At 42.0% G+C, this 24,249-nt stretch overlaps 1 protein-coding gene across 2 annotated transcripts in view; it reads left to right on the top strand.

The window, feature by feature from the left end:
- PDZRN4 (PDZ domain containing ring finger 4) overlaps positions 1–24,249 on the top strand; it is a 386,181-nt gene that overhangs the window by 239,415 nt on the left and 122,517 nt on the right. The gene's annotated exons all lie outside the window — the stretch shown is intronic.

Genomic DNA, 24,249 nt, shown 5'->3' with positions numbered 1-24,249 from the left:
AGGTTTTTCCGCTTGGCTTCCACAGCTCTTCGCCATGTTGTTTTCAGGAGGCCTTGTTTTCGCTTCCCTTCAGGTGTCCACCTTATTGCTACTCTGGTGATGGAATCAGTTTCCATCCAAAGCACATAACCGATCCTGTTATGACATGATCCTCCTGGCAATGATGGTGCTCATATCTTCTTGGCTGCACTGTGTGAATAGATCCTGGTTTGAGATTGTTCTGGACCAAAAGATATGGAGGATTTTTCTGAGGCAGGTTGTATGGAATGAAGACAGTTTGGAGATGTCATACTTTCTCTTTCCCCAGCATTCTGCACTGTAAAGTAATGTTGAAAGTACACAGCTCTGATAAATGTTGAGTTTGGTTTTGGTGTTGTATTTTGATGATTTCCAGACTATATTTAAGCTCCTGAAGGTGTTCCTGGCTTTATTGATTTTGTTCTGGATGTCCTGGCTGGTTCCACCATCCTGGCTGATGGTGTTTTCCAGGTATGTGAATGTTTCCACATTGGTGAGAACATAATCCTCTCTTCATACTGGTGATGGTGAGGCAATATCAAAGGTCATGATATCTGTCTTATTGCGGTTGATTTGCAGTCCAATTTTCTGGCTGAATGCGTTGAGTCAAGTTGTTTTTTCTTGTATATGGTGTTGGGTATGTGATAGGAGAGCGAGATCATATGTGAAGTCCAGGTCTTCAAGGGATGAGAAGTGTGTCCACTTAATACCTCTTTATGCCGTTTAATATCCATTTAACGACATACATACATTCATAACCATAATCTGCATACATCTCCTAATGACCATTAAATTCAGAACAGTACAAGTTTTCATAAAGATCTTACTTGACATATATTTAAACACAATAACATTGTATACCACCTTTTGGTTCACTTGCTTACTCATTGGTTTCTCTTCCTCCCTGCATTGGTGTTCTCCCCTTGGGGTATCTGGACCCTGATTGTCACAACAGGATACTGAACAAGATGGGCTATGGCAGCTCTTATGGTCATATCTTTTCCTATAATTGTGAATTTGGCAGGTCAGAGAAATAGCTAATTTCAGTAACCAGTAGCAGGATTCCCATTATAAACTGCTGTTCCTCATAGTTGTCTAATACTTGGGGATATATTAACCTAGTTAAAAATGTTGAGTTAACATATAAACATTATTTTCCTATCTGTGTACAGAGATACAGATAATTTTCTTATTTGAAGTTTCAATTGCTTTGTTTTTTTCTCTATTACAAGGAGAAGTTACTTCAAAGGCACTTGTCAGTGGTGCATATTTAAACTTTTCTCCCATGTAAGAAAGGCATTTTTATGCCACGAAGAATTCTAAGTATAATTTAAATTTATAGGTACAATAGGAAAGGCATATCCATTATACAACTAGATGTATCTGTGTGAAATTCTTACCCTACAGTTGCCCCATTGTCAGAAACAGGTGTGTAGTTTTATTTGTTTAGCCATCATAGAACGTATTTTACTCTAAACAAATTTGTATAATGCATAATAGCAGTGTAAATGAATTAGAAATAAAATCATGTATTAAGGATAATCCAGTGACCGAAAATATGTGATAGCCATTTCTCTAGGATCTACCAGAGCAAGTGTAAGGGAAATGTTATAAATCTCTCTGTGTGAAGTGCTCCAAATTACATTTCATTTTCACACCAAAGAGCTTCTGGAAAATACTACATGAAACAGATAAATGAAGCTGTCTGAATAGGATGATACTTAAAAATCATAAATATGTTTAAATTTAGAAGCAGCAAATGTGCAGCTTTGAGAAATGATGTTCATATTCAATATGCCTCTGTTGGCCAACAGTGCAATGCAGATTGCAGAATTATAAATTGACATTCACAAATTGGAAACATGCCTTTGTTTGAGATTCTGACCCTTAATTACACCTGCTTGCAGAGTGCAAATTTCTGATTATCCATTACAGATCTTTTAGCTATTGACTATTTTCACATTGCTGGCCAGATATCTAAATAGACGTGATGTCTTGCATAGCATTCAGGAATATACTGAAAGATATTGAACATGGTTAGATTCTCTTGATTTCTGTAAACTGTCATGAAAAAGAAAGCTCTTAGTTGTGACTGTTTATAGAATAATATAAATCATTTTACAGAGCAGTAAACATCAATTAAATGTTACTTTGCGTGCTGCACTATATGGAATTGATTGATACTGGGGACCTGAAAAAGCAAAGTCCTTCATCACGTATATTCAGGAATGTGGAAAGAATACTCATTAAATTAACATTAGCTTAAGAAAAATGAAACTTGTGGGCCAATTACAGTTTACTGAAAGTAGACTGAAAGAAAAAAATGACCTTTGTTCCTGGATATGTGACTGGAGCAGGCTGTTCCATATGAAATTGAGAAGTTGCAAATGTCTTACACTTGACTGATGGTGTGCATGTGATCTTAGTTCTGCTTCATTAGCCCCTAGTGAATGAGTGGTAAATTTTTTCTATTTATACATCTTCTGTCAGGGGAACATAAACATAGCCTGACTAGTGCATGTTTTCAGCATAGTACTTTCATTTATATATTTTTGTAGCTTTGATGAATAGTTTATATCCCACTGGAATATTTTTTCTTCCTTTCAAATGTTCAGATAGATATTAGCAGTAGTTAATTATGCACTCAGTACCTTTTGTAACAGAACTATGTGTCGATTTGGTGTGCTTTTATGTTGTATTTGAGGGATTTGGTCTTCTCAGCAAAATATTGCTTTTTCTGTGTGCATGGGAACTATCAATTTAGATTTCTGCTAATTTAATCATTTTCTAGTAGAATATAATCTTCAGTTCAGTGGAGGCTGTGGCCCATTGAAATATTTTTTTCTTTCCCCCCCTAATATAATATCTGATGCTTCATCCATTTTTGCAAGTATGTCTTCATACTTTGCTGTACCATTATACCATTTATGCCCCCTTTTACAGCTATGAAATGTGCAGACTGATTACATTCCCTGTACCATTCACCAGTTCAGATCTGGATATGAAGAACAGTTTTCTTTTTCCAAATTTTTACCATTGTTCATGTCCCGTATGTTGTTTCTCCCAGATTTCATTTAAAATATACTGTTGGAGGCCAGGGTTATTTTAATATTGTTGGCAACTATATGTTGACTCTAGGAAAGGTTTATATATGAAAACCCTTTTGCTCAAACTCCCTCCCCCGCAGTAATCTGGGTAAACTAAACACCATCCCTTGGCACTTCTAAGGCAATACCAAAGCACTGGGTCTGTGTATAACAGAAGAAAACCTTTGTTAAACAGGAAAGGGAACCCAGCATTAATTTGGAAAAACATCACACTCACATTCCAAAGCATGTAACCATAAGTAAACACCCCACACACACTTTGTTAGGCAGTGTCCTTTGCCTGAGGTGTGAAAGTCCAGTGAATGAATGTCCCCTTCACGCACCACTCCCCTTTCCCTCTGCTGCACCCCACTCAAAGTTAGTTCACTTTAGTCAGCGAAGATCCAGAACTCGGAGGTGCATTCACATGGATTCTCCTCCCACCCCTGCGTTTGGCTGCTGACAGGCCCTCAACATTAAGCTGAAGTGCCGGTCCAGTGGCTTGAAAGTTGAAGGATGGTGATACGTTGGGCTCAGAGTCAGACAGCATGTGACTAAGATTCATCGCTGAATTTGATCTGCTTGTTGGATCATTAGATTCCCTGCGCTGGGTACTGATGGGGAGCACGAGATGAATGCTGATCCATTGCCCCCACAATGGATTTATGTCCCCACAAGGCACAATGGTGGAATCTGCTTCGCACAACGAGAGCTCAGCAACAGCAGTTGTTAATTCACTCTCTTGTCACTGACCCAACCATCTGTCCACCAGGTTTTGACCTGCCAAGGCACCTGTGGTCATTTCTGAACCAGTTTCGAACAGGACAGGGCAACTGTGGAGCCAATCTTTTGAAACATTGCGATGCAGTTGTGGTCATCTTCAGACTATGTCGCATATCCTTGATGAGTGCCCACCGACTTATTTCGACGGTGGGCTACCAGCTCTCCACCTGGCTGATGATGATGCCATCAAATGTCTGGGCCCATTGTGCATATACTGAGAGCCCTCTTACTCCTGAAAAGCTGTGTGGGGGGGGGGGGCGGAATCGAGCAATACTTCTTTTGCTGTCACCTCCCCTGCAACTGGCTCACCTCTGCTATCACTTGCTGTAGCACTCTGGTGTAGTTTGCTATGGCTGCCATGGCTGGCCGCTCACTGCCACCTCTCATCTCTGCCGCTGTTCTCACTGCTGCTGCTTGCCGCTCACTGCGATTTCTGCCATGCTGCAGTCTGAGGTTCCCCTGCTTAGACCAGCTCTTAGTGATTTCACTGGATGGTGGGGAACCTCTCTGCTGCTGCCACTTAGTTGTCTTTCACTACAATGCTGCCCCCACACCAAGCCTGAGGTTTAGCCCCTAAATCTGCTCCACAATGATTTCAGCTCTAATAAACACTGAACAGAAATGAGGATTCTCAAGTGAGTGCAGTCAGCTGTCTTTAAACACTGGAGGGGGTGGGAGGTCAACTGGCATCTAGGACTCTTTAGACAGCATCCACACCATCAGGTAGGGATACCTGTCCCCACCCACTCTCATTTTCACTGGGATTTGACATTCTTTCCGCCCCTGCTTAGCAAGTGAGATTCATTTCAGGGTGACCCCTCAATCAGGGCATGCTGAGTACAGTTCTGCTGCCCTTTACGCATACAGTGAACAGGAGCAGCAAATGGGGGGTTTGCGAGGGAATTTCCAGGTGAAAGAGGAGCAACTATGTGACCCTTTGGAGGAGTCTGTTGTCTGTTATTTTGTTTATTGTGCGCTTACTGCCTGACTAAAGTACATAGTGTGGTCTGCTTGGGGGGACTGTGCGCTGAGCCTAGTGGCCTGCTAGGCAAGGCTTGAGAGCTTCTTAATGAGACTTTGATCTCTAATCCCTTTAGAATCCATTAACCAGCGGTGGGGCTACTCAAGGAAAATAGGAGGTTTTAGAAGCCAGCTCCTAAGTGACCAGAGGAGCTAGGGAACAGGAGCAGCAAATGGGTGAATTTTGCAAGGAAATTTGGAGAGGGAGCATGAGAGCCAGGTACTCCCAACATTTTCTAAATTTAGGCCAATAAACACCTTCCCACAAAAAACAAACACCACACACAGAAACAGACAAAAAAAGCTGATGGAGTAAAAAGAAATGAATGCAGGCAGAAGTTCAGCAGCAGAGTGGGGGCTATCCAGTTTATTGCACGGAATGCAACATGTATGATTACCTGCCTTGTGGCCAGGTGGCATATATGTGCATTTGGTGCAAGGAGCTCATGGCCCTCAGCGACTAATTATGGGCTTTTGAGACCAGCGTGGCTGAACTGGAGGTGTTAAGGGAGACAGAGAGGTACATAGATGAGACTTTCTGGCACACAGTACAGCAGCTTCCCTCCGCCCTCCGGTCTGACAGCCTCTGGGCTGTTGAGGAGGATGAAAGTCTCAGGGAAGGAGAACATCAAACTGGAGCAGAGGGAAATGATCCCATATTTGGGACCCTTCTTCCAGATGATGTCATGGCAACTGCTCACACTGAGGATACCTCTCCAGGGAGAGGCCCCTGTTATTAGGAAGAGACAAGTAATAGTAGTGGGGGATCTGAACGTTAGAAATACATATATCTGGGATTGTAATGACCAGGGGAACCACATGGTTAATTGCCTGCCAGGTGCAAAGGTTGCAGATCTCTCGAGACATCTAGACAGACTTATGTGCAGTGTTGAGGAGGAGCCAGTGGTTGTGATACATATAGGTACCAGTGACATAGGAAAAAGTAGGAGAGAGGTCCTAGAGGCCACATTTAGGCAGCTAGGTAAGAGTTTGAAGTCGAGAGCCACCATGGTAGCATTGTCTGAAATGCTTCAGTTTCACACACACACGACCAATTAGCCAGGCAGAACTGCAGGATCTCCATCTGTGGATGAGATGATGGTGTGGGGAGGAGCGGTTTAGGTTTATTAGGAACTGGGGAACTTTTGGGGAAAGGATGAGCTTTTGTAGGAAGGATGGGCTCCAAACCAAAATGGAACTAGATTGCTGGCATGTAAAATTAAAAAGGTCAAAGAATTTTTAAACTAAGGACAGGGGGAAAGCTGACAGGTGTGGAGGAGCACACGGTTTGGAAAGAGACATGCCAAAGGGGATTCTCAATATCCTAGTAAAGAGGAGAGGATAGAAGTTGATAAAGCACGGGTAGGAACTGTCAAATGAAAAAGTCCCATTCAATTACGTGACATGAAGGCAGACAACTAAAAAATGACAAATTGTGTAAGTGTTTCTAGTATGCTAATACTAGAAGTCTAAACACTAAGATGGGTGAACTTCAATGCCTGGTATTAAATGAGAATATTGATATAATAGGCATCACAGAAACTTGGTAGAATGATGACAATCAATGGGACCCTGTAATTCCTGGGTATAAAATATATAGGAATGACAGAATAGATCATGCTAGTGGGGGTGGCACTATGTGTGAAAAAAGAACAGAGTCAAATTTAGTAAAAATCTTAAATGAATCAAATTCAAAAGAATAGTAGAGAAGACCAAAAAAAAAATTGCCACCATGGCTAAACAACAGAGTAAAAGAAGCAGTTAGAGGAAAACGGCATCCTTTAATAATTGGAAGTCAAATCCTACTGAGAAAAGTAGAAAGGAGCATAAATTCTGGCATGTATCAGAGTATAATTAGGCAGGCCAAAAAGAAACTTGAAGAGGAACTAAGAAAAGCCTCAATAACTAACAGCAAAAAAAATGGTAAGTACATCAGACGCAGGAAAGCCTGAGAAACAATCAGTGGGGCCACTGGACAATTGAGGTGCTAAAGAAGCACTCAAGGAAGACAAGGCCACTGTGAAGAAGCTAAATGAATTTTTTGCATGTCTTCACTGCAGAGAATGTGAGGTAGATTCCCCCACCTGAGCCACTCTTCGTAGGTGACAAATCTGAGGAACTGTCCCAGACTGAGATGTAAATAGAGGAGGTTTGGGGGAAAAATTGATAAATAATAATGTCACCAGTGCCAGATGGTATTGACCTAAGAGTTCTGAAGGAATTCAAATATGAAATTGCAGAACTACTAACTGTGGAAGTCAACCTATTGCTTAAGTCAGCTTCTGTACCAGACAACTGGAGGACAGCTAATGTGTCACCAATTTTTAAAAAAGGCTCCAGAGGCATTTCTGGCAGTTACAGGCCAGTGAGCCTAACTTCAGTCCCAGGCAAAGTGGTTGTTGGGGAAAAGTCAGCATGGCTTTTTAAGGGGGAATCATGCCTCACCAATCTATTAGAATTCTTTGAGGGGGTCAACAAATGTGGACAAGGATGATCCAGTGGATACAGTGTACTTGGACTTTCAGAAAGCCTTTGACAAGGTCCCTCACCAAAGGCTGTTAAGCAAACTAAACAGTCATGGGATAAGAGGAAAGGTCCTCTCCTTGACCAGTGACTGGTTAAATGATAGGAAACAAAGGATAGGAATAAATAGTAGGTTTCAGTAGAGAGGTAAATGGTGGAGAGGTAAATAGTGGTGTCTTCCAGGGATCTGTACTGGGAGCAGTGCTGTTCGACATATTCATAAATGATCTTGGAATAGTGAGGTGGTTAAGTTTGCAGATGATACAAAATTACACAAGATAGTTAAGTCCAAAGCAGACCGTGAAGAGACAAATGGATCTCATAAAACTAGGTGACTGGGCAACAAAATGGACAGATTAAATTCAATGTTGATAAACGTAAAGTAATGCATATTGGAAAACATCCCAACTATACATACAAAATGATGGGATCTAAATTAGCTATTAGCACTCAAGAGAGAAATCTTGGAGTCATCATTGATAGTTATCTGAAAAAATCTGCTCAGTGTGCAACCACAGTAGTCAAAAAAACTAACAATGTTAGGAACGATTAGGAAAGGGATAGATAAGACAGAAAATATCATAACGCCACTATCTAAACCCGTGGTACTCCCACACCTTGAATACTTTGTGCAGCCCCATTTCAAAAAAGATATATTAGAAATGGAAAAGGTACTGAGAAGGGTGACAAAAGTGATTAAGGGTATGGGACAGTTTCCATATGAGGAGAGATTAAAAGGGCAGGGACTATTCGGCTTGGAAAAGAGGTGACTAAGGAGGATATGATAAAGATCTATAAAATCATAAATGGCGTGGAGACAGTGAATAAGGAAGTGTTGTTTACTCCTTCACTTAACACAAGAACCTGGGGTCACCCAATTAAATTAATAGGCAGCCATTTCAAATAAACGAGAGGAAGTATTTCTTCACACAACACACAATCAATCTGTGGAACTCGTTGCCGGGGGAAGTTGTGAAGGTGAAAACGATAACTGGATTTAGAAGAGATATAGGTAAGTTCATAGAGGATAGGTCCATCAATGGGTATTAGCCAAGATGGTCAGGAACAAAACCCCGTGCTTTGAGTGTCCCTAAGCCCCTGACTGTTAGATGTTCAGAGTGGACAACAGGGGATGGAGCACATGATTATTACCCTGTTCTGTTCATTCCCTTTGAAGCATCTGGCATTGGCCACTGTCAAAAGACAGGATAGTCGGCTAGCTGGGCCGTTGGTCTGACCCAGTATATAAATTCTTATGTTCTAATAAGGATAACAACATTTCCTTACTGCTGCATTCAATACTAAAGTAAATTGTAACCCAAAAACCAGCCAAAATTGGTGACTTTGGCATAGCAGCTCTGTGTGCTGAACTCACAGGCAGAGTAGATGTGTCCATACAAATTCGCTCCTGCAATCTTTTCCTGCAATTCATCACTAAATGTCAGAGGACAGTTCATTCAGACCCGGTTTCTATGTATATTGATGAGAAGTTTTTTCTCACCACCATTTTTTCTGTAAAATATATATTATTTTGTTGGGTTTACTTGAAGTTACTACTTATTATTTTCCTGTAGAATTTTGGCTGTGATTTCCAAAGGCATCTTCAGGAGCTTGGCATCCAACTCAATTGAATGTTAATGTGTTTTGGGCGCACGACTCCCTTAGACTTTGAAAATTCCAGTCCTTTTGAATGATGCTATATAAGCCAGCCTGCGAAGTGAAATCGTGTCGCAACCAAAGCATTTCCAATCCTATCATGGCAAGACCACATGTAGGGGTGAAAGAGTATTTCAGTTTCCAAGCCAATTCAATACTTGGGCACTTTGCTGAAACTGTGAGCAAGAATGGCAATGTACATTTATTGTGGTAATGGTCAATTAATACCAGATGGAGACAGCATAATAATGTATAGGCCTTGACTGGCCATCTACATGGGGCTGAAAATTTTCACTCTATTCAAACTGAGATAAGCCAAGAAAAAATACTTAGTAAATTACAGGTTTTTAAGAAAACAACAATATAGTCAAACAAGTTTATAAGTGAATAGATAGCCATCTACTTTATTAGTAGTTGTAATAGCCCTGATTCTCTGCTACATTGGGAGTATTGTACTCTGGAGGAATGGAGTAAAATGGGACCCACCTGAGGCTTCTCAAACTGAGTAGGGGAGACCCCCCGCACAAATACTTTTGGGGGAAAATAGGTGCCTCTCGTCCCCCATGTCGCTTTGGGGGGAAACTACTGTGAGGAGCCAGCCAGAGACTCTAGTAGGAGCAGCTGCAGAAGCAGCCAAAGCAGAGAATATTGCACAGTTTTGACTGGACTTCCTCTGCTCTGTGCTGACTGGTCGTTTGCTCCAACCTGCTCCTTTCCTCTTCCTCACAGTCCCTTCACCTCAGCTTCACACCATACTTGCCCCTCCTCCCCTCTCCCTTCACTTTCTTTCCCTTCCCTTTAGCTGATCCCTTCCTGACTAACACCTCCCCCACAAAAAAAATCATACAAGTAATGTGATGTTTACTCAGGGTAGATACAAATCAGTGATTTAAAAAAAATAAACCTTTGATTTGTTTAACTTAAACCACATTTTAAAAATTTTAATTAACTAGATTCAATTTTAAAAGAAAAATGTATTTAAAATTATGACAACCTATGTTAAGGCCTAATCTTATTATATTCAAATAATTTAAATGAATAAAAATATATTGCATCAATGCAATTCTTTCAAAAAGTTCTTCTTTTATAATTGTATACAGAATCAAGGGAAAAATCATCTTTAACTTCTGAGGTCAACTCAAGCTTTATAAATATGCCTAATTTCCTTCTTCACGATGGAGTGAATGCTGGTATTTATGTTTTTCCAAATGTCAGTACTTTCAGTTTCTGTTGTGCAGAAAAGCTTTTGTTTTAATAACTGTTGGGTTCAGTTTAGTTTTCAGGTGCAGAAACGATATTTTCTTTTTTTGCAATAGTTTAACTTTGAAAAAGCAGGAGGATTTAAATACCCCCATGTGGGACCTAAACTTGGTGCTGAAAGGGCTGACTTGGCCTCCCTTCGAACCCATTGCCACCTGTTCGCAGACCTACCTATAGATGAAAATGGCCTTCCAACTGGTGAGTGCCTTGGCCAGGGGAATAGTAGAGATAGCAGCTCTGAGGGCACATCTCCCTTATACAGTATTCTTTCCGGACAAGGTTATGCTCAGGATGCATCCAGAATTCATCTCTAAGGTAACCCCCCCATTTCACATGAATCAATTGATTCATCTTCTAATCTTATACCCAAGCCAAGACAACAGGGAGGCTATATTACATATCCTTAGATGTCAGGAGAGCCCTGGGCTTCTACCTTGATAGTACAAGGGCCTTCAGGAAGTCCCCTAGACTTTTCCATTGCATGGCAGAAAGATCCAAGGGCTCAGCAGTAGCAGCCCAAAGACTCTCTCAGTGGGTCTCGAATTGCATCAGACAATGCTACCAAATTTACAACATGACCCCTCCAGACTCGATTCGTACACGCTTCATAATATCTATCTGCTCATCTGTCACCTTCTTCGAGAACGTCCCTATCTGAGAGATCTGTAGAGCGGCAACATGGGCATCAGTCCACACTTTCACAGAACACTATGCGATCACTGGGGACTCTTCCTTGGATACCATCTTCAGCTCCACAGTACTGTCATCCATAATTGACCTGACTCCAAAGTCCCAGCCTTCCAGAAGAGAGAGACTGGGTAGGGGAAGCGGTATAACACACAAGCAGAGTGAACAATGTGATGGCAGAAAATGCGGGATGGATTGATTAAATCAAAGTAATTTAAATCACAGAATCACAGAATATCAGGGTTGGAAGGGACCTCAGGAGGTCATCTAGTCCAACCCCCTGCTCAAAGCAGGACCAATCCCCAATTTTTGCCCCAGATCCCTAAAAGGCCCCCTCAAGGATTGAACTCACAACCCTGGGTTTAGCAGGCCAATGCTCAAACCACTGAGCTATCCCTCCCCCCCGATTTAAATCATGATTTAAATCCACAAGTAGGAAATTTTAATTTAAATAATTGATTTTATTCTTGTTTTGCATTTGTACTTTTAAGTTATTTTCCTAAAGAAAGATTCATGTTGATATGCAAACAAATCTTAGCCTTTACACTAAATTTGGTACTCCTTTTTGATATCCAGGAAACTGAACCTGGGTCTGATGAGTTCCTGGTTAGCAGTTAGCACACCCATTGTGCTATCCTTCCAAAATAAATAAATAAAATATGTGCTAGGGATGCACAGAGGAAATGTAATCAAACCATTTTTGTGGGCGTTATTCATGCTGTTACAGCAATTCTGTACATACGTAAAGGGTCACTAGGTTTGTTTTCACAGATGGGTTGGTATACAAGTGTAAAAATAATCATGTTTGGATCAGTATATTTGCAGATTAAAAATTGTCCATTTATTGTCTAATTCTTGCAAAACACAAAATCCACCTTATAAAACATTAATAACAGAGTATATGACAGTATCACAAAAACCTGGTTTAATTATAGCATACTTTATGCTCACTTTAATTGCATTTTACACTGAGAGAACCAGGCCAGGGACTTCAATAAGGCTGTTTTGGCATTTGGGTTAAAGGTTAAACTGACTGGGGTCTCCAGGAGGCTTGACTATTTTGGTAGAGACTCTCCTAAGACTATCTCCAAACTCTATTAATTACAATATGGCATGAACCTTTCTATATTACATTACATTAAGTAAATGTAGTAATTATTCCTGTGGCCCTGATTATCCCAGTTTTATTAAAGCCATTTCTACACCTAGGTTAGACATTAAAGTTGCCATTATCTTCCACAAAAATCCTTTGGCAGTGAGTAAAGCCGGCAGCAGAAGAAATTACAGAGGGATTAATCTCCAGCCCCAGCCCCAAAAAGCTTTTCTCTGGAGGTACAGGATGATATGTTGAACTGTGTTAAGCAATGAGAGATTTAATGAAAAAAGCCCCAAGTCCCTGTCTGTATCAGTCAGTGTATGTTCCTTTCTAACATTGTCAGTATCATTTTCAGTCTTCCCAGCCATACTGGGCTGCTGAGATATGCATGATGTCTTTGGGTGGTTTCTGTTGTTACTGTTTTTAAAAGCCTGGCCATATGGAAGGTTTTGGGGGGTGTGGAAGGGTCCATTTAAGAGGAAAGAAGGGGGGCATTACAAAGCTCTCAAGAGACAAGGTGGGTGAGATAATCTTTTATTTGACCAACTTCTGTTGGTGAGAGAGATTGGTCCAATAAAAGATATTGCCTCACCCACCTTGTCTCTTTAATATCCTGGGACCGACCCAGCTACAATGACACTGCATAAAGCTCTCAAGAGTCCTTTACATTTCAAATAATTCTTCCAGATGTAGAAGAGGGTCTTGCACTCCGAGCAACGCTGAGAGAGAGAGATCACATAATAAGGACAAAGAGCCACACTGCACAAAAGGGTTGGAAAGACAAGAGAGGCTGCTGTGACTTGACAGGTCATTTCCATTGCACCCTGCTCTGCCTGATAAGGATACGTTTTACAGTGGCTGCTGCTGCTGTTGACACACCTCTGTGCTCGCTGCAGAGGCGCTGGGGTTTTGGAAAGGAATGATAAGGAACACAATGAATAACCAACAAAGCTCGTTTGATGAATGCAGTCATTTGCATTACAGTGCCAAATAGCTTTGCTCCTGATGGCTGAATGTCATACTCAACTACAAATATTATTAGTATCATTTCAATGACATCTAAGGGCAACAGAGGACTGTGTATAGGATTTTATTTGGGAATTTTCAAATTTACACAATAAATAAAGCACAGAGAATGGTGAGCAAAACAGTCTCATTTTGTTTTGTCTTTTTGAAAGTATGTGAAATAGTGTAAAAAAATGTAATGTTTGTATCTGGGGAAAAATTCTATTTGTAGCAGTAATATATACAACATAACTCACACATCAACACTCACAATGCCTTTTTGGGGGTAAAAGGAACTAGGAGTACTTGTGGCACCTTAGAGACTAACAAATTTATTTCAGCGTAAGCTTTCGTGGGCTAAAACCCACTTCATCAGATGCATGCAGTGGAAAATACAGTAGGAAATGATATATATACACACACACACACACACACACACACACACACACACAGAGAACATGAAAAAATGGGTGTTGCCATACCCATTATAATGAGAGTGATCAGTTAAGGTGAGCTACTATCAGCAGGAGTGATAATCAGGATGACCCTTTTCCAACAGTTGACAAGAAGGTGTGAGTAACAGTAGGGGGGAAAGTAAGCATGGGGAAATAGTTTTACTTTGTGTAATGACCCATCCACTCCCAGTCTTTATTCAAGCCTAATTTAATGGTGTCCAGTTTGCAAATTAATTCCAATTCAGCATTTTCTTGTTGGAGTCTGTTTTTGAAGGTTTTTTTGTTGTAGTATTGCAACATTTAGGTCTGTAATCGAGTGACCAGGGAGATTGAAGTGTTCTCTGACAGGTTTTTGAATGTTATAATTCTTGATGTCTGGTTTGTGTCCATTTATTCTTTTATGTAGAGATCGTCTGGTTTGGCCAATGTACATGGCAGAGGAGCATTTCTGGCACATGATGGCATAGATCACATTGGTAGATATGCATGTGAACGAGCCTCTGATAGTGTGGCTGATGTGATTAGGCCCTATGATGGTGTCCCCTGAATAGATATGTGGACAGGGTTGGCAACAGGCTTCATTGCAAGGATAGGTTCCTGGGTTAGTGGTTCTGTTGTGTGGTGTGTGGTTGCTGGTGAGTATTTGCTTCAGGTTGGGGGACTGTCTGTAAGCGAGGACTGGCCTGTCTCCCAAGACCTGTGAGAGTGAGGTATCATCTTTCATGATAGGTTGTAGATCCTTGATGATGCGCTGGAGAGGTTTTAGTTGGGGGTTGAAGGTGATGGCTAGTGGCTTTCTGTTACTTTCTTTGTTGGGCCTGTCCTGTAGTTGGTGACTTCTGGATACTCTTCGGGCTCCGTCAATCTATGCATAAGGGAATGCCTCACAGTCAATTATATTGTATACATACCTGTAATATGTGTAGTTGCAGCATTACACAAGTAGTATCTGCACACTACTTTACATGACATTTTTGGAGACTAAGTGTGAAAAGTTAACACTAATCAGAGTAGATTTTTCAAGTCATTGGTAGTTTCATTAAAAAGTGGATACATTTTATGCAAGGTTGTGTTCTTCTTACCTCATTCCTGTGGAAAAAATTAGATTGCTTTTAATGACAGATTACACAGGTAAACATATTTCAGTCCTCAAACCTCCCCCCTCCCCACACACACACCACACATGTAAAAATCCATGACCCAAAGACACCTGCAGGCTGCAACTTCAACTAAAATTATGATCTACCAGAAGATCCATGACCTGCATCATCCACTCTCTCAGTGCAAAAAAGTCACAGTGCATACAGGACTTGCATGATGCATATGCATGATGGTCACAGGATTTGCATGCACTGTCTTAAAGTCAGTGAGACACAAAAGCAGGAAGGAACCCCACTGATGTCATAAGTAACCCACAATTTCTTGACTGTCCCTTTTCCCTGTAGGTATCATTTTCCTTGGTCAGTTTTCCTTTCGTCTTTCAGTGACCTGCTCTTACTGGTGTTATATTTGTAGGTGTCCATGGACGCAGCTTCGTGAATTATGCAATTTGATATGGTGCCAAAAAAGCAAGTAGAAATATACTGATTGCATATGATATGTTTCATGGCCAGGAAGCTGGTAGGCTTTCATTATACAGCCACACTACTTTTGAAACAGCACCTGGAATCTTTCAGTCCATGCTGGATATCTTGGTATTGAAATTAGTATTGATAAATTAGAGAGAAAAGCAACAGAAGTTAAGAGGCTGACTGCCCTGACTTGAAGAAAGATTAAAAGAACTAAGGGCCCAGTTCTGAGATGTTCTGGGCTCCCTCCACTCCCATGAAAGTCAACTGGTAAGGAGGATGCAGAGCAACTCTCAGGGCTGGACCCTACATATGTGTAGCTTGGTGAAATTACAAGTAAGTAAGGATGGATATAAAGTGTCTGAAAGGTATAAACATCAATAAATCAGAGTAGTATATATTTGACCCAGTTCCTCACTGTGCAGTCAATGATGTCTATCGAAAGGGGGTATGAAAACTTGGCAAATCACAATGTAGTGTTTTATACCCTCTGTCCACTGATGTAAACAACTGCATCAACTGGTACAAGGAGGTAGAACTAGATACAATGAGCTAAAATGTTGTAAATGGAAATTTAGATTGAATAGTAGAGGAAATTACGTAATAGTGAGATTTCCCAGATGTGGAATAATGTTACAAGTGAAATGGTGAAAGTTCTACCACTTGAGGAATTTAAAACTAGGAAGGGCAAAGCCCAGAACAGATAGTGAACAATCCTGCATTGACAACAGAATGGACTTAATAGCCTAATAAGTCTTTTCTGTCTCTCTTTTTGATGATTCTAAGCTAGGCACAATTCATGCCTAGTTATGTAGCTTAATGTATTGTCTAAAGGCACTCAGATACTATGATGACAGGCATGATATAAAAACCTAAATAAAGCAGATAAGAGTAGAGCTAAAGTTTTTTCCTAGTATTTGCACAAAGTGGTGTTTGGCTTTGTGTGTATATGTTCATTTCTTACAGAAATGCAAGGTTCCCATTTATTTTTATATGAATTGACTGTTTTTTCTTCTTTTGGTAGTTGCAAGAAATGTTTTTGCTTTGTTTACATAAGTGAGCATGTGAATATGTTTTGGGGTATTCAGCCAATGCACATAGGGCATTTATCCACATTCTATTGAAGTCATTATGAGTCTTTCCATTGACTTCATTAGGTTTTTGAGCAGGTTCTTAGAAATATTAAGAAGGTGTATTTCTCTAGCATACCACCGTAATACGGAGCATATATGCCTCAGTTGTTAGAGGAGAAGACATAACAGAATATGTTTTCGACACATTGGGCCAATATTTTCAAAGGCAGGTGCTATGTTGTACCTTCAGAATTGTGCATATACCTGTTATGCCCACAAATCCCCAATAAGCCTTCTTGTCTGTACTCTGAACATAACATTGGAATAGTGCCCAAGGTCACAACAGTAAGTGATCAGAAGAACATCAGTTAACAACTCTCATTATACTGGTCGCTCAAAAATCTAAACTACCCTGATTCAACCAGCTGCCCTTTGAATTTGACACAAATCCAATGGAAAAGCTAGCCCATTAGTACGGTGGCATTTCAGTTAAACACAGAGACTTCAAACTCTGATTTCCTGAGGAAAAAAGTACACATAATTGACAAACCATGTCTCTCCCTGAGTTGCTGGATTCTCCACAGCCTGTGGCAGCTTCAAAGAATTAATGCTGGGGTCTAAGAAGCTTGGCTTTAAATTGCCATTATTCACAAGAGTCTCTACGTGTTTTATGCCCTGAGGTGGTTAGATCACAGTAAATTTAGTAAATGCATTTAAACATACTGTTGAACACAACTTTAAATACTGAAATGTTTTACCTTCAAAAAGAAATAGGTAGAAAAATATTCTCCTTTTCCATAACTCTTTTGCACTTTTTAAGGGATGTATGTGATTGAATAATTTGGCTAATGAGCATTGATCTGCTGCAAGCTCTTCAGGGAAGGGTCCTTGATGGTTGTACCTCAGTCTAGAACTATGGGGCCATGATCCCTGACAGGCCTTCAATAATAATACTATAGTGTGAGGTTATCTAAACAAGCTAATACATTTATCACTACATCACTTGTCTCCTTTTTTTGAAGCTTGCTTATTGATTTCACGAGGACTACTCATGCACTTAAGGTTAAGCATGTGCATAGGTGCTTTTCTGGATCAGACCTTATTTCATTAAGGAATAATTCGGTTAAAATGTTTTTATGTATAAAGTGTTCAGAAGGTTCTAAACCATGGAAGCTGATCCAGTATCAGTGATTGGCGATTTCCTTCTCACCTCTCTATGAATATCCTTTTGCAATTTAGTTTATTGCTGAAATCAGAACAGCAAATGGGGGATGTGCTCACTTATTAATGGATTTATGAATATTCTAAATTATAAACAGCTTAATCTTTCATATTAACTCCTTGTCTTTCAGTAATGTACAGAACATAGAAGTGTGTCTCTTTAAATAATGTAGCCTGATTGGAAAACCTTTCCCTCCTTATCCTTGCAGTTTCATGGTTAAAATGGTGTAGACTGTTAAGTAATACTGTACATAGAAGCACAGAGCGTAGCCCAAACGACTACCCCACCACGTGTCTCTCATTGATAAGCTTAGAGAGAGAGTGCAGTGTAATTTACAGATGTGAAGCAGCACGTGTTCTGGTTTAAATTTGACACTGCCAAATAGTCAAGTACTCTTGAAGAAATCACATTACTGCTTAAGGATATGCAGCATGTCTCAGCATGTAAAGCTTCGCTTCATAATGTATGAAGGGGGAGAGAGAGAGAGAATTAATAGGCAGGTAACCAAGAACTATATGGCCACAGTCACATCTAAGGACGTGGATGATATGGTAGCCAGGAGCATAGAGTTCAAGTGGTGTGGTAGCATCAGAACCCTGAAGTGTCTTTTTCAGGATATCACAATATTACATTCGGAAAAAATGTTTTCTTAAAAGGATAAGAAAAAAGTCCCACTTCCCGCTGTGTGCTTTCTATAGTTCTGTTTGCTATCGCAGCAACAACAACAAAAATTACACTTTTTTGAACTCAAGATTAATGATTTAATATTCTATAAATGAATATAGGAATGTTACAAAGAAAAGAGACAAGAATTGATGTATTACATCACTCAGAATAGCAGAAAGTGAGTAACAATAGCAGAGACCAATAATCCTCCTGAACCTTAAGGCACCACATATATTTTTCAGGCTGAGTTATATTGTATGATTTCTCATATCAGTACTAAATTCCTACAAAACACTTGCAAATAGTTAGGTAGGTGTGCTGTGATTACTGCTTAGTACACTAATAAATCTTAACTACCTCACTGTTCCCTTATGCTCCCCTTATCTTTTTGTTATATCTGCCTCTTTTCTCTCAAACATAGTTAGACTACAAGCTCTTTAGGGCTCTTTACAGTGCTTAGTAAAATGGGGTTCTGATTTGAGACTGAGGTCTGTAGGCATTGCCACAATACAAATTTCAAATAATAATATCCTTTCCTCTTGTGCAGCAACCAAATAGTTCTTCAGTGTGAACCAGACTGCAGTTCTCTGTCTTCCTTCTAATTTAATCATTCAGTCCACTGTGTATCTGGGATGGCTCAAAACACTGACTTTTAGCCTTGTAGAAAAAACCGTATGCATTTAGGGTCCTATCCTACAAACACTTATTACTTGAATAGCATTTACTAACTAGAGATTGATTCATATGGTGTCGAGCTTCCTCCACCGGAGATAGAACCCAGGGTTGTGATTCTTGGAACTGACCGAGCTGTGCTTGGCATAAAACCTGGGATGGAGAAGGTGATTCTAAAGCATCTTTCTTCTTCGAGTGATGGTCTCTGTTATATTCCACTGTGGGTTACACACGTGCACCATGCGCCTGGAGTCAGAGAATTTGAAAGTAGTGTCCGTTGGCCATTCATGCACCCTGACTCACCTCGTGCGTCCATCCAATGTGATAAAAGGTGGGGCAGACTGACCGTGCCTCCAGTTCCTTCTCACCACCTCATAGTCCAGGTTGGAACCTCCAGTGTCCTTGTCTCTGATGCAGCTCTAATACTTTTAATTGTACATAGTGTGACAAAGTTCCTCCTCTACCTTGGTGGGTCTTGGCTTATTGGCGGATTTGCTCGCCTTGGAGCTTCACAGCAGCCCTCAGTTTGGCCATTTTCATGAACCCACAGTCCAGGACAACTCCGCCTGTGTCTGACCAGGAGTTGGGAGGTTTGGGGCCCTCTACTCCTGGTTCCAGCCCAGGGCCCTGTGGTATGCAACTGTTTAGAGTGCCTCCTGGAACAGCTGTGCAACAGCTACAACTCCCTGGGATACTTCCCCATGGCCTCCTCCCAACACCTTCTTTATCCTCACCATAGGACCTTCCTCCTGGTGTCTGATGATGCTTGTACTCCTCAGTCCTCCAAAAGTCCATGTTCTCACTCTCCGCTCCTTGTGCCTCTTGCTCCCAGCTCCTCACATGCACACCACAAACTGAAGTGAGCTCCTTTTTAAAACCCAGGTGCCCTGATTAGCCTGCCTTAATTGATTCTAGCAGCTTCTTGATTGGCTGCAGATGTTCTAATCAGCCTGTCTTAATTGTCTCCAGAAGGTTCCTGATTGTTCTGGAACCTTCCCTGTTACCTTACCCAGGGAAAAGGGACCTACTTAGCCTGGGGCTAATATATCTGCATTCTATTACTCTCCTCCAGCCATCTGGCCCCACCCTGTCACAATAGTTTTATCAGTTTTAGTCATAGTTTTAATAGTTTTAGTTTCTTTTCTTAGTTTTAGTAGGTTACTAGTTTTACCAGTTTAGAATAGAGTGCGGGGACTTCTCCCTCTGCCCCCTATACCCTGTTCAGGTACTGTACTATGCCCAGAACTCTGTGTTTCAAACTCTGCATCTCCTTCTCCATGGTCCAGCAATGAGCACCAACGCTGTCTCTACCTCCTTGGAGAAGCTCACATCACGGCGAAGTGCAGTATTGTTGATCTTTTCCCACCCGTACCTGAGAAGGTTGAGCACTTTTTCTCCAGAAGTATCTTGTGGAGATGGCCGTGAGACCACAATCGGACCCAGGCTGGGGAACCGCTGCACCTCCCCACCCCATGCATCGGCCTGAATCAGCAAGGAGTGCACCTTCTGCTACTACAGTGTTCAAGTCTCGTACCTGTGGAGCGACCCCCACAGACCCCCATGGCAGGGCCGAGTTAGATTAGGAAGCACTCCCATAAGCATGGGACTAAGTCTGTCTTCCTCCAAGTCCATCTCAAAGAAACTGAACATTCTTTCCACCAGCTTGGCCCAAGGGGTTGTAGCAGATTGGAAGTCCCACAGGCACAAGAAGACCCATAAACAGTGGGATGCACCAGTTCCAGGAGGCGATCTGTCAGTATTTGCATCTCTGGCACCTCACAAAACGTGAGACCCTCCAACACTGGTAAAGATTTCAGAACTGGCACCGGTGGCCAGAAAGGACAGAGTGCCCCTTATGCTGGGGAGATCTAGATCCCTGAGTGCACCCCAAGTTGTCTTCGCTTTACTGGATCCAGAGTCCCCTCCTCCATCGGGTCCCTCCACTTCCAGGGAACTTATATCCCCGCCACGAGACATGTCTGTGGTACGGGGTCTCTCACACCACTGCATATGTGATACACCTCTCCATCAGCTCTGACAGTACCACCATTGAAACCAGAGTCCGCCTTTTCCTCTTCAGACAAATCAGAACTGGTGGAAGAACTGCCTTTCACATACCTCTTCTGTGCATCACCATGGAGACCAGCTCGCCCATGGGAGCAACTACCTCCTCACCCTCCCTGGAGCTACTGATACCCCATGCCATTGGGACCCCTGCGACCTCCCATTGATCCTGTGTATTGGTAATTTTGGGGGCCCTTGGGTCAGTATGCTCCTTCAGAGCCCTCCCGATCTGTGAGGGAGTGACCACCTGCTTCCCTCCTGAGGGACCCATTGAACCTGCCCTTAGATCAGATGGTGGGTCAGGCGGTCCTGCCGGAGCCAGCTAGTCTCCCATCCTCACTGCCAGATGAAGCTGCTGTTGCATCATTCCCCTTGCTCCCCGCATACTTCAGACAGTTTCAAGATCTTTTACAGAGAGTTCCAGGGGAACTCTAAATCCCATTGGAAGAGATCCAAGGCTCCCAGCCTAAGCTTCTGAACATTCTCCACACTTTGGGACTGAGAATAGCACTGCCGAACAATGAAGCCATATTGAAGCCAGCCAGGACGGTGTGGTATACTCCAGCCACATGTACTGCCACTCCTAGAGGAACAGAGACACACTACTATGTCCCTGGAAAGGCTTAGAATTCCTGTTCTTCAACACAGCTCTGAAGTCATTAGTGGTTTCAGACTGCTGCGGATAGATCTAAACAACACCGTTGATCCACACTTAAAGATAAAGAAGGGAAGCGTCTAGATTTGCTGATGAGAAAAGTATTCTCTTCCTCCAGTTTGCAATTCAAGATAGCCGATTATCAGTCATCAGTCATATGACTTGCTGAGTTACACTAAATTTGAGGAATTTGCTAATAGTTTCCCACAGCAAGACCATGCCTGCTTTCAGGCCCGTGTCAAGGAAGGGAAACTAATAGTCAGATCTGCCCTGCAATCTGTTGTGGATGCTGCTGATACTTCCTCCAGTGCCACGGCTTCAGCCATCATAATGCAAAGATTCTTGTCTTTATGCTTCTGGTTTTCCCAGGGAGGTTCAGGACATCACTGAAGACTTCCCTTTTGATATCTATCACCTCTTCAACCAGAAGACTGATGAGTCTCTACATACCCTAGAAGATTTCCAGGCTACCCTTTGCTCGTTGGGCATCTACACACCTGCCCCAAAATGGAAGTGCCACCACCAGTCGTCCACACTGAGGTAGAGCTCCACATTTTTACCAACAGAAATCTTATGAAACTCCATGCAAGGGACAGAAGGTCCAGAGATTCTGCTTTCCCAAGCCCCTCACTCAGGCTTCAACTACTCAGTCCCAACTACAAGCAAAGAGATATTTTTGATGTGAGCTCAAGAGCCACCAGCCACTGAGCCTAACACCTTATGGCTCTCCTACTCCATTTGAGAATCATTTAGCACTCTTTTTCCAAACCTGGAATGTGTTAACAATGGGCAAATGGGTGCTGAATGTCATCCTCTGTGGCTATATCCTCTGTGGCTCTCCAAGACCTCCCTCCCCATCCTCCTTCAGGGACTACTCTCATGATAGTATTCTAGTCCAAGAGGTGAACTCCTTATTATAACAAGGAGCAATAGAACACATTCTTCTGCAATATGAAGGAACAGGATTCTACTCGACTTAATTCCTAATACCCAAGAAGAAAGGCAGTTGGAGACCAGTTCTTGACTTTGGTCAACTCATTCGCTTCATCTGCAAACTCAAGTTTTGCATGGTTATGTTTGCAGCAATAATTCCATCCTTAGAAAAAAGCATGGATTCACTGCTCTCTATATGAAGGATGTTCACCCGACCCACAGACATTTTCTCAGATTTATGGTGGGCTCTGACCATTTCCAATATAGAGTACTATCCTTTGGGATAGCTGCTGGTCTGAGTTTTCACTATAGTAGCACCTCACATAAGGCATCTCCATTTCCCCCCTCACCCCCCGTACCTTCATGGCTGGCTCCTTGCCAACAGGTCCCCCTACAAAGCCAACCCATTGACCTTTATGTTATTCAGCCTCCTTTCTTCATGAGGAATCAGTGTCAACATTGAAAAGTCGATCCTTAAACCCACACATCCCATTTGACTTCATCGGGGCTACCACAGCACAGCCATACCTGCCCACAGACAGATTTCAGGCAATGAGCGCCTTCATAGCTTGTACCACACAACCCTTGTGTACCAGCCAACAGTTGTCCGTCTCTGCTTGGCCACATGGCCTTGTGCATTTATGTGATTCCCTTCGCAAGACTTCACCTTTGTTGCCTTCAGTCATGGCTTCAATCTGTGTACTCACTGAGCCATCACTCCGTGAATCTCCTGCTGACTGTCCCGGCCAAGGTACTGTCCTCCCTCCTATGGTGGACAGACCTGCATCATGTACACGTGGGAATCCCCTTTCTTCCCTCTTCTCTGTACAGAACTGGTCAGTCTATGGAACTGGTGCATCAGCAATCAGATCACCCTATGCAAGGCCTATCATCTGGGGATGCAGAATATGCTCACAGACTCACTCCACAGACACTCTGCAATCGATTATAAATGGGAACTTCACAGCAAAGTACTACACAATGTCTTCACGCTGTGGGAGATCTCAACTAGGACCTATTTGTTTCTCAGACAAACAGCAAGTGCGCCATGTATTGCTCCAGTGGAGCCGTAGGTTACTGCTCCCAAAGTAATGCTCTCCTTCTCTCCTGGTCAGACCAACTCAACTATTCCTTCCCTCCACTACTGGTACTACCTGGGTGCTACACAAGATCCGACAAGACAAGGTGACAGTCATTTGGATTGTCCCCTTCAGACCAGACAATTCTGGTTCCTCAATCTCCTATGCATGTCATCCTGTCCACCAATTTACCATCCCAAACTTCCCTGATCTTCGGACCCAGTACAGTAGCAGGATCAAGGATCTTAATCCATGACCGTTCCACCTCAGAGCATGGTATCTGGATGGGCATCAACCATAGAACTGGTATGTTCCTTGACAGTTCAAGACATTCTCTCCAACAGTAGGAAAGACTCCACTAGACAATGTTATTGGGTACAACATAAAGGTGTTATACCAGAAACTGCAGAGATTCCCCTTATCCTGGACTATGTTCAGTCTTTAATGACATCTGGTCTTGCCCTCAGCACTTTGCAAGTCTACCTAGTGGTGATTAGCACTTTCCATGCTCCTACAGTGGGTAACTCAGTTTTTGGAAAGGCCTCCTAAGAACCTTTCCACCTTTCTAAACAATCATGCCTCAATGGAACCTGAATCTAGTACTCTCAGTATGAGCAAAAACCCCATTTCAATCAATAGTCTCTTGCTCTATGTCACTCCTCTCTATGAAGGTTGCCTTCCTTGTTGCTATCACTTCAGCAAGAAGGGTCGGTGAATTCAGAGCCATG

The sequence above is a fragment of the Lepidochelys kempii genome, chromosome 1 (assembly GCF_965140285.1).
Source record: "Lepidochelys kempii isolate rLepKem1 chromosome 1, rLepKem1.hap1, whole genome shotgun sequence".
Taxonomy (NCBI): domain Eukaryota; kingdom Metazoa; phylum Chordata; order Testudines; family Cheloniidae; genus Lepidochelys; species Lepidochelys kempii.
This window is presented reverse-complemented; position numbering and strand designations above follow the sequence as displayed.